Raw genomic sequence first — 14873 nt, forward strand, 5'->3', positions numbered from 1 at the left:
CCTTCTTGGGAGTCAGAGCTGTATGATCAGTAGCTCAATGACATGTGTTGGTCTTCAGATGTGGCTTTGGGCTGGGCTCACTTAATACTGTAGGTAGTCGTTCTGCTTTACACCAGTGAAAGGCAGATGTTAAATTCTTACTGCTAATGAGGCTTATCGCCTGTTTTTGGATCACATCGCAGATTTGGCTGGTCGTTGAAAATATCAGGAAGTGGTGATTTCTTGTTTTTTTTGCACAGGAACGCCTAGTCTGCATATCATTAGCGTTAGTTGTCGCTCTCATTCGTGGAAATGTTTTTTGCAGAAGCTACTGCTGGAAAACTGGCAATATCGGCAGTTTTCACCTAGTTGAGAATGGGATGTTCTTTCGCTACTTTTGCTGCGCAAAAGTGCCGATAACTCAGTGATAAGTCCTTGAGAATACGCCCCATCAGATTTTTTTAATTTTTCTGTCGTGATTTGTGCACCCAGCTGCTTAAAAAAAAAAAATAGTCATAATTTAGTGGCCCTGAGGCTTTTTGCGTGATCCACTGAGCGGGCTTAGGGGGTCAGGGTGTTTGTACCTTGTCCACTTTTCTTTTTCTTTTCATCTTTTTTCTTGTGATTCGCATGTAGCTACAACAAAGTCCTAATAAACACAAGGGCTAATTTTAGAGTCACCCTTTAATCCAACAGTAGGGACTTATCGCTGAGTTATCAGCACTTTAGTGCACCAAAAGTGATGAAAGAATTATTGTCCCATTCTGACTTTGGTGCACACTGCCACATTGCCCACAGGCTGACGGTACCAACACGGTGGACAATCAACATCCTTACGCAGACAAAGCTGCTGGCGGTGCTGCACCTGTTGGCCTCTGGTACCTTCCAACAAACAACTGTGAGAGTCAGAGGAGTCTCACAGTCAGCCCTATTAAAGTTCCTCACACGTGTTGGATGCATGTCTACATAAGCAAGGTAGGGCCCCTGCATCCACAACACACGCTCGTCCCAATTCGTAGTATTCCTGAACAACCAACCCCAACTCCAGCCGTTGCTTGATGCCTCTGTGCTCCAGATCCAAGATTTTAGGCACTGAAATGGGGCACCAGGTCATGAAGTCTAGTAGTCAACAGTAGTGGAAAAACAGTACTTTATTTGAAAAACATGAATTAACAACACAACACAACACAACACAAAAACATCAAACAGAGAGTGTCATTGCCAACAGGGAACATCAACTTGTGAATTAAAATAAGTGTAGATCATCCTGGAAATCCTAATACTCCATATTCAGAAACCAGTTGGTTAAATGAAGACAATGGTCAAACGTTAGTATGGTCACAAACGTATTATGGTACAATGTATTGCACTTGTCAAACCAGAATGCTTACAGGTATGATCAATCCTGCACAAAATGACCGTAACATAAGTTTGTGAGGTTGTAAACTTCGTAGGAAACAAAAAGGACAATACAACCACACGAACTGCTATTACGGTCTCATCATGAAGGATTTATCACACAAATAAGCATCACAGTTCTTTTCAGCTTCATACACCTGCATGGTCACTTCACCCACATTGCGTAGGAACAACTGGAGGCCAAGCAAGGGAACCACACCATAGCAGGCTTCCTGCACGTGTTGAAGGCAACTGACACTACTTGTGCCCCTTGCTGACACTGCACACAAACACTGCAACAGAAACCGCACGCATTCAAACAACGTGTAGGCAAAACTGGACCACTGTGGCCTGTACACTAGTGTCGTCACAAACTTCTCAGGCAGTGTGCATGATTCCTACATCTTTCGCAAACATCCCAGCCCTGGTCCCCTGACCAGTCCCCCACCCAGCAATGACTGCCCGACCCTGCGCACCCAGACCTCAATGCTCACCTGCCGCCACCAGCATGTCTCCAAGAGTGTCCACCACGTGCCGGAGCAACCTCCTCAGCTGTCGCTGGATTCCGCTGCACAGGTCACCAGCGCATCCAGCTGCACCACGCCGAGGAATCATGTCTGTACAGCCAGCTGCCTTTGCCGTACACGCGGTCCAGCCAAGCTCACTATTCAAATCTGGTCTTGATTGGCAGGATGATGTAACAATGCCTACGCATCATCACAGGATGCACATCCGCTCAGCTCTGGTGGCATTAACTCAGTGCAGCTCAAGTCATCACCATGTGGCGGGAGGCCCATGTCTGCCAAAATGCCGCAGCAGCCACCAACTCTGTGCACCTCATTGCCATGTGGGAGGAGGTCAGAGTCCCGCAAAGTGCTTCGACTACCACCAATGTCATCGCCACGTTGCGGGAGGCCCGTGTTGGCCAAAGTGCCTCAGCTGCCACCAACATAATAAGCACACGGATACACCCAGATAGAGAGTGGAAATGGCGTCGAGCACGTGCAACCAGCCCTTTTTATTGGCAGGGTTACATGTCCTGTGACGCCTGTGCTGCATGGGTGTTGTGTCGGTGTACACCATCAGTGATGTAATTTGAGATGTCATAGTAATGTCACTGACCATGTCATGAATGATGTAATATGTGACGTCATCAGCAGTGCATTGCGGGGGCGCAAGTTATAGTTAGCTGAACTAACTATAACTGCTGACATTCTCAGGTTTTGTATGAGTGAAATGTCCAACTAACTATAACGTCCCTGAAACCTCTGGGTTTTTCAGTGAATCTCTATGGGTTTTTAAATGCTAATTTCTAACTGTAACATGCCTAAAACCTATGGTTTTTTCTCAGAAAAAAATAAATATATATATTATATATTCGATGTAGCTGTGCTAGATGTTGTCTATGTCTATTACTTCTTGTGAATAGCATGTGACTTTTTGCAACCAATAACAATTCAAATTTAATTGCACTTGCACTTTAAATTCTGCCTTCCCTCTCCATGCGTCATGTGACCAAGACCTCTGTGTAGGCCGAAACGTTATGCCGATGTGTGCCTTCCACTTGATTGAATAAATCACTGCTCACCTGCACTTGGGTCTCCTTCTCTTCTTCTGCACCGCTGGTATCCGGAAATTGGGCTCTTGGCGAGAGAATGCAGAGATTGTGTTTATCTCTATAACCGGTATTGTGCTTCTCCTGTTCTGGATGACCCCTTCCTTCTCAAGCGGCGGAGCAGCAGGAAGCCAAGACCTCTGGTGACCCGGAAGTTGTTTAGTGCCTCCCGTTGGGGAGAAACTGCTCCAGCACCCGGACACTGCTGACTGTGACGGCAACGCAAGCCAGGCGAGGAGCGCGGGGACGGTGGTCTCCAGCTGCACCTGAAGTCGGGTTTCAAGTAGCGGTCATGATTGCAGAAAGAGCCGGTAAGGAAGTACGTGCCGAGTCAACAAGCGGAGTATATTTTATCAAAACCGCTTCCGTGACTGGGAGAACGCATTGTGCGTGGGGATATTACGGAAAGCAGCATGTCGGCAGACGCTATACGAGCGAGGAAATTGGCAGCCCTTAATGCATTTAATCACTCCCCGGCTGGGGAGCCAACTGGGTCCACAATGCAAGAAACGCCTACAAATGAAACTGCTAGCACCCGCGATAAGTTTAAAAGACTGGAAAAACTAATGAGGCGTGAACAGTCAAAGTGGTGGGAGCACCGCTCCCTGAGCCGCTATCTGGAGGTCAATAGGATACCAAGGGGGCTGCGAGTGATGTTAGCCCCCAGCTATGAAGACCCTGACCCAGATATGCTCAGGGAGTCGGCGGAGTGTAATCTTGACTCCTCACGTCATCTAGTGCAGATCCTAGTGCGATATGCGGAGAGTGATCAAGAAAAAACCCGAGCTAAAATTGAGGAGCTTAACGCGGAGATAGAGACTACATGCAGTGAAGAAACAACTGAATGCATCAAGTTGAGAGGCGAAATGATGGCAAGACTACAAAAGGAGGAAGAAACAATCAGGAAAAGAAAAACTTTTAAATTTCAACGAGACAAGGCAGACTATGCTGAGGGGCGAATTTTTACATTTGCTAAAAAATATGAAGCGATCAAAGCCAGCAAAACTTTCAAGTCTGCTTTTATTCCTGGACCTCCCTTGTCTAAACCCATGCCGGGATCGGCACAACTTGATAATACATCTGAATCTAATTTAACCTCCAGTGTGAATAGCGGCTCGGATTCCAATACTTCACAGGTGGAATCACAGCTGGGGTTTACCAAGCTTACACTGGCCCAGGAGCTGGAGTGCCTACGGAAAGACAGACGCGAGACTCTACGTCCCAGGATCCTGGTGCCCACAGAAACAAAATCCGCAACGCCAAACGCTACCAACGCCGAAGAGCCAACTCAAGGAAAAAATCTGCCAAAAAAGAAGAAACACAACGGGAGGTGGAACAAGAAGTGAGTGATTTGTCGGCTATATCAGGTACTGCCCTCTCTGTGTTGAATCTCACTGATACTGTTTTTTCTGAGTCTGAATTACGTATCTTATCAATGGGACTTACCTTTTGTCCTCCCAGTGATTTCAACTATGCCAACACTAGGATAGATTTATATAAATTTGTCCGCAAGTTGAAACTTCAGAAACATTTCGCAGGGAGTAAAACCCGTACAATAATGGCGCGCGCAGAAATAGACAACCAGGGGCTCCTGGCGCGTGATGCTCCGCTTTTACAAGATATGGAGTCACTCAGATTGGAACAATCAGTGTCACAGAGCATGCCGGCACAATTGAATGCCAACCTAGGGGGCCTAACCTCCTTCAAACCACGTTCAACATATACTCCTGTAATGTTAAATGACAACATTGATATTTTCCATGAGGCGGCAATCAAAGAAATCAAGGTGCTCTACTCTAAAATACTTAGTACTAAACAACAGAAACACCAACAAAATGACCAATATCAGAAACTGATAAAGAAGATTCAGCAAAATGATAACATCATTGTCAGGCAATCGGATAAAGGGGGCAATATAGTTTTATGGCCGAGACAGCTGTATTTGGAGGAAGCCCTCTCTCAACTGAACAACTCTGACTGCTATAGACATTGTGACGTTAGTTCAGTTAGAAAAGCCCAGACAGATTTCTACTCATTATTGATGGGATGGAGGTCTTATGGACTTATTAGCATGGACAAACTAAAGTTTTTGAAAAATGACAATCCGATCATGCCGGTTTTATATCTGATCCCAAAAATTCACAAGAATCCAGCTAACCCCCCGGGAAGACCTATTATTGCAGCATGTGGGGGACTACTGGAAAAAACAACTGTTTATGTGGACTCATTCTTACAAGAACATGTACATAGTTTACCATCGTTTGCCAGGTTTCCAGTGATTTCCTCCGTAAAATCAAAGACATCGATTGGGATCCTAGTTGGTATTTGGTAACGCTAGACGTTACATCTTTGTACACCAGTATAGTCCACCAAGATGGCATAAGAGCCATTGAATTTTACTTGGGTCATAGACCGGTTATGATGGTAGAACACAATCGCATGCTCCTATCTATGGTTGCTTTTTGTTTGAATCACAATTTTTTCATGTTTAACAATCGATATTACCAGCAGGTCAGGGGTGTAGCCATGGGGGCCTGTTTCTCTCCCAGTTATGCCTGTCTGCATATGGGCTATTGGGAGAGACAGGTCCTCTATGGTGAACACTCTGACATTGCCACACGGTCAATTGTGCATTGGCATCATTATATTGACGATGTGTTTTTTATCTGGAGTGGCACACGCACAGAAGTAGAGCATTTTATTGAGACTCTCAATTGTAATAATTTCAATCTAGCATTTACATCAGACATTAGTTAGGAGCAGGTACATTTCCTCGACATGACCATTGAGATTTGCCAGGGTAAGCTAGAGACTAGGTTATACAGGAAGCCCACGGCAGGAAATACGGTACTCCATGCCAGTAGCCATCATCCCGCCCATCTTATACTCAGCATCCCCTATGAGGATGTGCTGCGTATAAGACGGCTGAGCAGCACCGACTTCCAGTGCCAATTGGCGCAGGAGGCCAGTAAAATTAGATTCCTTGCCAGAGGGTATAAGCTGGGTCAGATTGATAAGGCTATATGTAAAGCTAATGCTTTACCTCGCAATCAGGCCCTGGAATGTAAAGTAAAACCTAGACCCTCAGCCACTCAAGACCAATCAGGTAGACTGATTTGGGCCTATAATAGGCAACATGGTGCACTTAGAAAGATCATAACCAAGCATTGGGACTTAATCAAATGTGACCCCATCATAGGAGAAAAAATTCCGGCCAAACCGTCAATCACCTTTAGGAAAGCCTACTCTATGCAGGATGCCCTGGTTAAGTCCAGTCCTGAGGTGGTTATAAACAAAAACTGGTTGGATAAAAGTAAAGGCTTCAGGAAATGTGCCAGCTGTAAGGCCTGTCTCCATGGGTTTAACAAATCGGAATATACAGTTCCCTCTGCTGCTACTGCAAGCAAGATTAATAAACAACTAACTTGCAAAAGTGAATACGTGGTGTATGTGCTGGAGTGTCCTTGTAGCCTGCGGTATATTGGTAGTACCAAACTGCAGGTTCATAAAAGGATACTCCAACACATACGAGCCATTAACACCAATGACTCCGCGTATCCAGTAGCACGCCATTTCAAAGAGTGCCATAATAACAACAGTGCACTACTGAAATACTATGCCATAGATTCTGTAGGTCCTTTGAGAAGAGGAGGTGATAGGGAGGGGACAGTGAGAAAACTAGAGACAAGATATATCTTGGAGATGGACAGCGGATCTCCAGGAGGTCTTAACTCCACAGAGTATTTTTACACCTGCCTCTAAATACCTCTATGTCCAATGGATCCTCTTGAATAGCGATTACATCTCAGCCAGGATTCAATAGCTTACTGCTTGTCTGTGTTAAAAAGTTAAAAAGAGGAAAAGAATCCTGTGTACCTATTGGGTTATATACTGTTCTAAAATCTTATGCCCCAGTTCTGATATGCATTGTGGATAATAAAGTTGTGTTCCATAGCCTAGGCTTAGGCTATGTGCTACATATAAATGAATAACAGATCTATATAAAAAAAGAGAAAAAGAGAAAAAATATTGAGATTCACTCATCACTTGTTCACTGTCACTAGTGTTGCAACATCACAAGCCCTATGGGTAGAACAGTCTAGTACATTCTACCGTAGTATTCATGGGGGAGGCTGCGATAATGTATTTAAACAGATATTATCTCCTCCCCGTATTTGTTAACAATAGTAATAATAGACTTTCATCAATGTGCAATATATTTATATTTTTCATATATCAGGGAGTATTTTCTACTGTTATACTAATTGCATTTATGCAGTTGTATTTTTTAAACACTTTTTCTATCCAGTCTGTATATATTGATATGAATTTACTGTAAATATATGTATTGTTGATGGTATTATATATTTTTATAAATGAAATTTAAATCTTAAGTTGTAGAATATATATATTACTATTTAATGTAAATATTCTATTTAATGTAAATGATCCCCATTTAAATAGCTGTACATGTGCTTTTTGCACATGTACAGCTATTTAAATGGGATTCACCCCGCGATTTTCGAAGTAGCTGTGCTAGATGTTGTCTATGTCTATTACTTCTTGTGCATAGCATGTGACTTTTTGCAACCAATCACAATTCAAATTTAATTGCACTTGCACTTTAAATTCTGCCTTCCCTCTCCTTGCGTCATGTGACCAAGGCCTCTGTGTAGGCCGAAATGTTATGCCGAGGTGTGCCTTCCACTTGATTGAATAAATCACTGCTCACCTGCACTTGGGTCTCCTTCTCTTCTTCTGCGCCGCTGGTATACGGAAATTGGGCTCTTGGCGAGAGAATGCAGAGATTGTGTTTATATATATATATATATATATATATATATATATCCAACAAAACTTCATTTCAATCAAGATGCAAAATACGAGCCACACCGATCCAGTGAATGAGATAAATTCAAGTTTTAATCGGGCAAAACAACTGATGCTTGATGCGTTTAGAGCAATCCTGCTCTTGGTCACATGACCACTCTCCCAGTCCCGGAGGTTTGAATGCATTTTTTCATTTTATTTCGTGAAAAACAAACATTGACATCAAAAACAGACTCCATATTACTTTCATATAGAGTCCTAGTGCATTCAAAGTAAAAAACAAGCGTAACATTCAAAATATAGTTACAGTTTTAAAACATAAAAAGTGCTATTGATCCAAATATATGTGACTGTAAATCAGCATTTTGTTGTTCATATGGGTATAGTACCCGAGATATGCTCATGGTTGCATTTTGTTGCAGTATACAAAGGAGAAAAAGAGTAGAAGGAAAAGGATTTCAATCAGTCCTAAATAGGAAATTATCATGGGTATAGTACCCTATCCATCCAACAGTTGTCTCTTTTTGTTGAAGTAGAATGAGATAGAAGCTGGGGCAGTGAGAAAATAAATCTATACTGAGTAGTCCCAAAAGTAAAGGAGATGTGGTCTAGACCGACACTTAAATCCGTGCTCATAAGGTTATTTATATCTTGTGACTCATTCATTCCAACTCGTACCATCTGGATAAGAGAAAAAAACAGAGAAGATAGTCTTTAATACTGATCCTTCTAGATGGCAAATATAGTCAATCTAATGATATAGAAAATCTTCATCAACAGTGGTAAGCATTTCTCAAATTTTTGAAAGGTAACTGATTACATCTAAATAATTCAAAACGGAAAAACTGGTCTAGCACAGTATAGGGAAAAAAAGGGGGGGGAAGAGAGTGGTGGAACATAGATGTAATCTTTAAAAAAGGCAAACAGTGAGGAAACTCTATTGCTTCAAGGTAGCGAGAGGCATACAATGCTTTACAGATCAGAGATGTGCATGCATTTCCTCATCGATATTCATCCCCATTGGTGCGACACTGCCAGCATGGAGAATGAATTTTGATTCTAATCTATGCAAAGCTAAGAGTCTGATACCCCCTCTGGGAATTTGGGAATAGTGTCAAGTACAAAGAACTTTGCTTTTGTTCAATCACTGTTGTGGTGTATACTGAAGTGTTTGGCAGTACTGTAAGAAAAATCCTTATTAGTAATGGCCCTCCAATGTTCTAGTATTCTTTTTTTCACAGGAAAAGTAGTGGAGCCTATCTACCACTTGCCACAAGGACAAGTGATGACATATATGACAAACTGAGTGCTACACTGTATGTTTTTGTTGATGCACCATTTTCTTTGAGTTCTTTGCAATATGACCTCCCTCACATCCTCACTGTGGCTACACGCTTTACATTTGCCACATTTGTGGAATCCTCCTCTTTTCTCCAGCCAAGTAACATTTTTGTTCTACATATGACTCCTCACAATCTTATCTTTTATCGATCGCCCTTTCCTATAGGTTATGGATGGGTGGGTACCTAGTTTTTCTTCCAGAATTTTGTCTTGTAGTAGTATGTCCCACCTTTTTCTAATTATTTGGCAGAGTTGAGGTGATTGGGAGTTATATATATATATATATATATATATATATATATATATATATATATATATATATATATATGTAGCACAATCCTCGAACCTCCACGCTGGCAGCGCGGCGAAAGAAGAAGGCAGACCCCACGTTTTACAGGCAGGATGATTTTTTATTTAAGACCCTTCCAGTGACGCGTTTCGAGTACCACGTACTCTTGTTCACACGATATATATATATATATATATATATATATATATATATATATATATATATATATATATATATAAAAACAAAGGGTGTCCCTGGATGAAGACGCACTCTCAAGGTGAGTATTAACACATTTAATGAGCACAGACAGCGATGGCAGACACGTTTCGGGCCAACGCCCTTGTTCACTGGCAGAGGGAGCGAGCAGCAGCACTACAAACAAACGTCCCATTTTAAATTGATGATGCTCCTCCCCATTGGGCCCCTCGTCGAGTCAGCATTCTGAAAAGCATCCTGGGTCATGTAGTTCATTGTCATCCTCCCCATGTGGGGGTGCTGTTGCAGCCAATATCCCAATCAAAACCGTACGTGGGCTTAAACCCGCACTTTCAAGCTGCAATTGCTGTTCAGTAATACTGCTCAACAAGGTCTTAATGATCCATATCACGGCAACCTGTCTTAGTTACCACGGACCTGCCAGGGAATGGCAGCAGTGCTGTCTTCGCGGCTGGACGAGCCTCAAATATGTGAAAACAAAGGGTGTCCCCGGATGAAGACGCACTCTCAAGGTGAGTATTTACACATTTAATGAGCACAGGCAGCGATGGCAGCAGCACAAGTGGGATCAATGTTCAAGTAACCAGACGTGTTTCGGGCCAACGCCCTTGTTCCCTGGCAGAGGGAGCAAGCAGCAGCACTTCAAACAAACGTCTCATTTTAAATTGATGATGCTCCGCCCCATTGGGCCCCTCATCGAGTCAGCAACCTGAAAAGCATCCTGGGTCATGTAGTTCGTTGTCATCCTCCCCATGTGGGGGTGCTCAGAGTGGGATGGTGCTGATATGATATGGTGCTACACTCGGGGACAGTCTAAACCGTGAGGTCATTGCTGTAAAGTGATGTGGTCTGGTGTTTGTAGCATACTGTGCAAGTAGTGTTAGTAGGCGTTTATACCATACTGAGAGTGGGAAGGGATCTACTGACTGCTACTGTGTGTTGATAGTATACCGGAAGCAGGAAGCGAAGTAGTTACGCCTACCGGTGTGAAGACATGGGGATGAAACCGAGCTGATTGCTGTAAAGTGATGGGCTCTTGGCGCTGTAGGATACTAGCTTCTGTAGTATAAGTGTGGAAGTAGTGTTAGTATGTGTTTATAGTATATAGGGAGTGGGAAGCGAACTACTCACCCCTACTGGTGTGAGGAATTAGGGATTAAACCATGAGCCTAAATTGTGAGCTCATTGCTGTAAAGTGATGTGCTCTGGGCGCTGCAGCATACCTGTGGAAGGAGTGTTAGTTTACGTTTATACAATTTAGGGAGTGAGAAGCGAAAGACTTACCCCTACCAGTCTCAAGGCTTGTGGATGAAACCATGAGCTCAGTGCTGTAAAGTCATGTGCTCTGTGTAGTATTCCAATGTAAGTCATAGTAGAATGTTAGTATGTAATTCTACTAGAATCGCAGTATGTAATGTTAGAATGTAGGGCTGTCATGAGGGGAACCTTGCAGAGTTTGTACACAGTGCTGGATTATACGGTTGCTTTGCTGTATGCTCCTGTTAGTGGTTGTTTCAGGTGTCTTGTTTTCTTGTAATAAATCTACTTATCTGATCCACTGCTGTCTGCCTCTTCACTACATAAATTGGGCGACGAGCGGGAGAAGGCAAAAAGAAGGCACCACTCACCAATATTTAAAAATTGCTTGCGTTGTGCTGAAGACCCGTTTTCTTCATGTAGCTGTTTCTACTCATGCCAGGGTCATCGGCTCATTGAACTATGTCATACTAACAAATGCATCATGGTCCTAGGGAGGGCGACCTCTCGGGCGCAGCTCATACAATGTCCGGGGGTGTGCATTCGTGGGACATTTGTGTTTGCTATTAGAGGGTGGTGCTTGGCTTTCACCCTGTGATAGCAAATACTTGTTTGACTACTTGAAGCAAGAGGAGTAAAACCACGTATCGCTGTAATATAGTGTTTGCGGGTGGTAAAAATGGAGAGAAAAGAACAAAATAAAATAAAAAGCGGGGTCTCACCCGTTCTTTTAAATGAGGCCCCTGGTGGGTAATGTTCCGTGGACAATCCAATTATTATATTGCGGGGTCTCTGTAGGACTGGATCTTAATGTCACATGTAAAGTAGTCGCAGAAGGGCACAGAGATGTTTTGAAGCCTAGGGGAGTGCCACCTTCCCGGGTATTGTTTACTAATTGTTCGGGGGGTTCGAGGCCAACTGAAGTCCGGGGATCGCCACACTCCGGGTCCTTATTTAAATATGCAGGGTGGGCCTCTGCAGTCCCTAAAGCCTTGGTGATCGGCAGTGCCTTATTTGTTCTGCAATCACACGGGCAGTACTTATGGTGTTATAAAGTGATACACTCATAGAACTCTTGCAGTTGTACAATTACCCAGGCTTCATTTGTCTAATAGTCAGTTAGATTATCTTTGGTAGGTGCACTTTATTATTAATTAATGTGGTCCTTAAAATCTCCTATAAACAGATGATTTTCACAATAAAAAGACAAAAATGAAACCTAAGTATGTGTGCTATGTGGAAGAGGTAAAGAAAGGTAGTCGGAATAAAAGGACCATAGTGACAATGGAAGGGAGGGGGAGTAGGTGGAAGGGAGAAGAGGAGGGAGAGTCAAAAGAAGAGAGGGAGGAGGAGACAGAACATTGGCCTATTGCACCCAGCCCTTAGTGTTTACCCTCCCGCTACCATCTGTCTGGGATGCTGGGGTCTGTGAGAAAGAGTGTGGTTCATCAAGTCCTTAAAGTTAAATACATGAGGCCAGAGATTATGGGCCATATAATGAAGGAAGGACGATAACATTATCCACGCTTTAATTGCAGGAAACTGCAGCTAAAGCGGCAATAAAGGGTTGATAATATGCCCTTGTGAATTCCCTTAGAATCCCAGGTTCTGGTGTGAACCTGGGCTTCTATGGGAATTCACAAGGGCATATTATCAACCCCTTATCGCCACTTTAGCAGCAGTTTCGTGCTGCTAAAATGGTGATAATGTTATCCCCGGTCTTTGATAATAAAGTCCTGCATTATTAGCTACGGGAATATCGCTTGCATGCACCTGTGCACCCAGGGTGCTGCACCCCAACTTCTTCCCCCGCACTGTGCTCAATTGTAGGTCTTGCATACCGAGGCTTCACTGCTCACCTGCCACCACTGGTGTGTCTCACGACGTGTTGGTGCGAGCTCCTTGTCCGGGGTACGTTTGTACGGTAGACCAGGTCTCCAGTCGGGGATGGTGTCTTGATACCACAATGAAAGGTGTCAGAATGCCAGGGCATCATTACGGGGTCAGCTCCCGCTCTGCCCTTCTTGTGGCAATCAATGGAATGTCTGAAAAGGGATAAATAATTTAATGGTGGAAACGTCTGGAGGTAAATGAAGGTTTATTTCAAGCTTGATAGAAAATAGGAGTTGAGTGCATCCTTCGTTTTTGAAGTATGATCTACCAACTGTTAGTGGTAATCCTGGATCAAATAGGAGTTGGAGTGCACAAGAAGACACAAGATTAAATAATAATATGCTATACCAACGTTCACCCGCTGGCTCAGGCCTACAGTACGGTCCAGCAGGGTCTTAAAATTAGACTGATGTGACTGAATAAGGTCAGAGATCACATCATTAAGCACGGCAACATCGCTTTTTTCGCACGTGCTCGCTCAGGGTGTTGCACCCTACCCCTCCCGCAGCATCCCGCTCAACAGGAGTCTGTATGGCAGCCCTGCCCTAGGCTCAGGCCTACCATAAGGCACAGCACGTCTTTAAAATGAGACAGAGATGTGACTGAATGAGGTCAAAGATCAAATCATAACACATGGCAATATCACTTATTCGCACATGCGCACTGTGGCTGATGCATCCCACCCCTCCTGCTGCACCGTGCTCAAGAGGTGTCTATAGGGCAGTGCTGCACGCTGGCTCAGGCCTACAGTACGGTCCAGCAGGTCTTTAAAATGATACAGAGATGAGACTGAATGAGGTAAGAGATCACATCATTACCCACAGCAATATCGTTTGTTAGCACCTGCGCAGCCAATCTGAAGCACCCCACCCCTCCCGCTGCACCGCTCTCAATTTGAGGCCCTGTGTACCCAGGCCGCTCTGCTTACCTGCTGTCATTGTTGTCTGAGCAAACACTACGGGCAGCAGTGCTCACAATTCAGATTGAGTGTTGATTGCAGGAGAGTGTACACCTCATGGATCCCTTTCGTAGACGACGGGCAGTAGGGCTCACAATTTAGGGCCCGTGTTGATTGCCAGGATGGTGTACACCTCATGGATCCATTTCTTTTTTATATTGCGCATTGTGATATGCAAGGTGGATGCGGCATATCATTTGAGATAGTGTGGAAGAAGAGGGACGTGTGGCGTCGTGGTTATACTATTTATACGTGCGCAAAGTGGGCTGGGCTTGCGTACTCCAGGCCAGGGTAGGGCTGTGAATAATTATTCCGGGGACCTGGGCGTTGTTCAGTTCCTGTCTGGCCAGGAAGTGTACTTATGTGTGTTTCTTTTGTAGTTTTGACCAAACAGAGTGTGCAATTTAGATTAGTGTAACATGTGTTGGGAGGGCGGAAACTATTGTTAATGAGATGGCATGTGATCTAGGATGTGCAGTCTGCCCATGGCTGATGATACTCCTTAGAGCCACCAATACCCAGGTCGAAAGCCAGCACAATAATGTGCACACACGATTCTCTGTCGGGAAACATGGCGGCCGCTAGCTAGAGTGGTGCACACGTCTCTGACGGAACTCCTGGAGATATGCCCTGACGCGTGTACCTGCAGTGTTGGCTTTTCTCGGTCTGTATGAGTAGTGGAGCAGCGGAACAGTGAGTAACTTGGGGATCCGCAGTGGTGGTTCAGAGAGAGCTCCAGAGACTCTGCTGCTAAGCGAGAGGGAGAAGGAGAAGGCGGGTGGAGCCCCGCGGCGTGCTGCTGCAGCTGCAGCGTTCTGCAGATACCTGAGCGCCGGGGGTGCGGTCCTGGGAAAACGGCGGGGGAAAACGGGAGAACGGGCTGAGGTGAATCGAGGCATTCTAATTGAAGGCAAATCTGAGCCTCAAAACCGCTGAGAAACCGCGGGGAAACTTCTTTCGTTCTGCAGCGGGGATTGGAGCGGGCTCCAGAGGCACCGTAGCGGTAGGGGAGTGAGAAGGTGGGCGGAGCTTCAGGCTTCAGGCTCGAGGTGAACTGCAGCCGGCTGAGAAACAGCGTGAGAGCGCTGAGAGCGCTG

Source organism: Lissotriton vulgaris, chromosome 1_1 (assembly GCF_964263255.1).
Source record: "Lissotriton vulgaris chromosome 1_1, aLisVul1.2, whole genome shotgun sequence".
Lineage (NCBI taxonomy): Eukaryota > Metazoa > Chordata > Amphibia > Caudata > Salamandridae > Lissotriton > Lissotriton vulgaris.